Consider the following 4,274-nt stretch of genomic DNA (forward strand, 5'->3'; position numbering starts at 1 on the left):
GCGTCCTTGACAGTCTCCTTATTCGTGAGGGAGGAGTGCATCTCCGTTGGAACAGCAGCAAGATGCGCCTCCAGCGCCCGTCGATCCTCATCGAAGTCGGTGTTGTCATACCGTACCACGTCCCACATGCGTCGTGCCTGCATCTTCACCTTCATCACCATGGACCACTCAGCATAGTTGGTCTTGGTGAGCATGGGCTATCCGCCATTGGCGCCAGAGTCCTTGACGACGGGAGGGTAGCCGGGCCGACCACGGTGACCTTGACGCTAGTCCGGGGAAGGGGAGACATGCTGCCTGTGAGGGCTCTATGCGCTAGCGTCCTATCAGCCTTGCTTGTCGTCATCTAGGTCGTGTCTGCTACGATCGTGTGCGTTGAAGCCACGTCAGCCCTGGTCCCGCTCAAAGTCATGCAGGGCCCGCTCGTGCGCTGCATGCTCCCGGTCCCGCTGGGCCTCTAGGTCACGCTCGATGCGCGGGTCCTGCCTATGGTTGCGTTCGCCGAGCCCATCTTGGTGGTCCGCACCGCGTCCGCTGAAGCCACGCCGGTCACGTGCGTCCGCGCCAGCCTCCGCGTGTAGGGCCGCAACCGCTACCTGGCGCGCCGTCTCGGCCACCCGTGCGGTCACTGCCTCCGCCTCCATGCTTCGTGCAGCCTGAGCCGCTGCGTCCATGTCCCGCTGCGTGTGTGCGTCCGCTGCGTCCACGTCCGCGAGTCACTGCACGCGTTCCCGCGTTGCTCCCGGGCAGCCGCCTACCGGTGGCGCTCGGCGGAGGTAGCGGACTCGACAGAGGATTGGGAAGAGTGGGAGTGGCTACGGTTGGACATGGCGTCTGATTGGGATGTGTAGGATTAGAACCCAAATGAACTTACGCTCTAGATACCATTTGTTAGAACCAAATCACAGGTTTGGGACTAGAATTTCAGTTTCATTAGCCTTTGCCACAGCTACGGTAAGACTACGATTTACAAAGGAACTCTTAAACAAACTTGGAAACTACGATTCCTTGCCCTAAACTCTCAGAGTCCTTTATTATTACAACTTTCATCTTTTCGATCAGCTTTGCCTGCCATCTTCTGCTTTCCCGAATGGAGTCACCACCTTCTCAAGTAACCGACTACACAAGCATTTAGCCGACTGCTTGTTTTGTTTGCCGAATATCCTTCTTCCCGCATGCGGGTCCACCTGTCATCCTCCAAAGTCGACCAAAATCCAGTGTTAACACATGCCCCCTCAATTTCGGGATAAAAGTTGTTTTATTCTGAAATTGACCACAAGCTCCTTCTTCCTCCTAGGTCAGCACCGTTCAACACCACAGCCACTGTCCAAAAAAAAAATTCAAGCTTTCAGCGCCACCTCGGACCCACTTCAAATCTTCAATGGCGACCTAGGATGAAATTCTAGAGGTAAACTTCACTTATATTCGGCAATTTCCAATTGATCTTCCCGTTCTTCTTTTGGCTTATTCCTCTTTGATTTCAATCACCCTTTAAAGGAATACAAGAATCAGATTTTGATCCCTTATGCTGCCAACCCCAATTCCTATTTCCTCGGCCCAATGGGAAATCCTGACCCTTTTGAAATTATCGAGAAGGAAACCCAAAGAATCCCTTTCAAATCTGGGATCACCTTGCCAAACCGATGGCCAAACACGTTCAAGAATTGGCCATTTCCCCCAATCGCTGGATGGCGGAATTGGTACAGGAGAATGCTGGAGAAAACCAGCAGCCACTGGGAAAGTCAAGACATCAGTCATTATCTGGAATTATCCTTAGCAGAAACACCCAGAAATGATTCCCTTTTGATAGCAGCTTCCCATTTTTGGTCTGACACCATTAATGCCTTCATCTTCGGCCATGGTATGATGACCATCACTCTAGCCGACGTGTTCATGATGACTGGCTTGAACGTGTTACTACCAGTATACCCTCATAAGTACAAGAGCAAAAGTAATCAAAGAGCTGTCAGCTCTGGATGTGGATGGGTCAAATACATCCAGAACTACATGAATGCATCTGGCACCTTTTCTGACAAAGAGTTGAAAGCCTTAATGAATATGTGGCTATGCAGATTCATCTTCTGTGGAAAATCCAATGAACCAACTCTGAATCACATGGTGATGGCTGAAGACTTAGCTGCAGGCACTCAGATCCCACTAGGCAAATATCTCTTAGGGTCTGTTTATCATATGATGCATCAGATTACTCTTCAGATGCGCCAAGGTGGAGAAATCTCTTGTGTGAATGGTCCCTGGTGGCTAATTCAAATGTGGCTCCAGCTATACATGCATCAGATAACCCCTGTGAGCCTCTTCAATCTAAGTTTTCCTTCAGTTAACTATGCTGAAGGCAGTACAGCAAAGGTTAAGGCTTGTCAGACTTATGGGGAAGCAGCATCATCTATCAGCATTGACATAGACATTGATCATTTCTTCAAGCTGTTTTTCAAAGGATTCGGCAATGTACTCTGGTTCCCTTACAGAGAAAATGAAAATTTAACTTTGCCCTGCAAGTTTAGCTATGAAATTGGTTGTTCAGGTCAAGAATCCACGGAGATCTTTAACTCCTTTATCAAACCTTGCACTCTGCCAGCCGAATTTCATCATGGGAGGTTAGTGCAGTCCACCTATGAATTCTACTATCCAAATATGGTGGCCAGACAATTAGGATGTGGCCAGCTGCCCCCAAGATTCCTCTTCTCAACAATCATAAAGTCAAGAGAAGTAATAACAGAAAGAATGGAAGCCAAGAAAATCTTTGAATTAGGATGGGAATTGCCAACATACGAACCATCTCCATTTGGGCTAATAGATGTTGCTCATCCCTTCTTTGTCTCTTGGTGATAAGAATGGCATGCTCATATCTTCAATATATCAGTTCATCCTTTATGCAAAAACTTATAGCCCGATTTTACTTCTGATAGTGAGGTAATTTCATTATGCTCATCATTTCCTGCTCTTGAATTCACTTCTTATTTTAACATCTGGTTATGCACGGGATCTTGAGTCTACTCCCCCTGCCGAAGCAATCCAGTACTATTCGGCTGGTCTCAAGCCTGCTCTGGGGTTTGATGCTCCAAAATTAAAGGATTTCATGAAAATTCCTACAACTTTGGATTCAGTACCTTTAAAGGCACTCATGAGAACTCTTGCTACTTCAGCTGCTGCATCTTCAAGAGAAAAAAGCAAAAGGAAAACACCTGAAAGTTTTCTCTTACCCAAGAAACCAAGGACCAAGAAAGCCAAATTATCTCTTAAGGTATGAACCTTTTATTCTCTATCAGGTTAACAACCCCACTTAGCAGTAAACCTAACCACCTCTATATTCATTACTTCCATTGCAGCCACAAGTCAAAATTCCCAGACCAGGCAGCACCTCAGCAGCTGTAAAACCAACTCCTGAAGTTTCCACCGAAAATGAAGAAATCCATGACAGTGAAGCTTCAGAGACTCATGAGGCTGAAGGTTCAAAGGCTCATAAATCTGATGAGACTATAGGTAACATCGTTCAACCAATTCTCTTTTTTTTCTTTTTTTTAAATAACATCTATCCCTTATGCTTATTATCATTTACTTTATTGAGAATAGATGAAATCTTAGATGAACTGGTAAGGAAAACTTCTCCTGATCAAGCTCCAAACCCGTCCCTTCTGAACATTCAGCCAAGTCCTCTAGCAAGCCAGGGTATAACCCATCCTGATGATCAATCAGTTCAGCAGGTAATGCCTTGTCTTACACTATATTTTAGCAAATTCACCCAATCGGCTAACACCTCCTTTCTTCTCTTTTCTTTTAGAAGAACATCACTAAACCGACCACCAGCTACTCCTTCTCTATTGAGGACTACATCATTGAGAAAGGTGAAGAGATTACTTCTCAACAAACCTTATCGCTGGAAAATCAGGCTCGGCTAAAAGAGGTGATCATTCTGCTGAACAAGGATACCATTAGTCTGGTTCAGGATGCAGATCAGATAAGAGACCTCCTTGAACTCATTGATCAAGATATCCCTTCTGCTCTCAAGCCCCCCCTAGAATCTGCAGCCCATCTTGATGACCACTTTGCCATGGTGAGAAGGGCAACCAAGAACATATCTTTGAGGGCTGCTTTGCAGAAGGATAGATCTTTGAAGAAGCTGGAGATTAAAGATCTTCACTCTCATATCCAGACTACAAGAAATTCCTTGACAACCTTGGAGCCTGAACTGAAAGCCATGGAGGATGAAAAAAGCAGACTAGAAGCTCAACTAGCCGAACTTAATGCCAAAATTCAGTCTC

Source organism: Miscanthus floridulus, chromosome 15 (genome assembly GCF_019320115.1).
Source record: "Miscanthus floridulus cultivar M001 chromosome 15, ASM1932011v1, whole genome shotgun sequence".
Taxonomy (NCBI): domain Eukaryota; kingdom Viridiplantae; phylum Streptophyta; class Magnoliopsida; order Poales; family Poaceae; genus Miscanthus; species Miscanthus floridulus.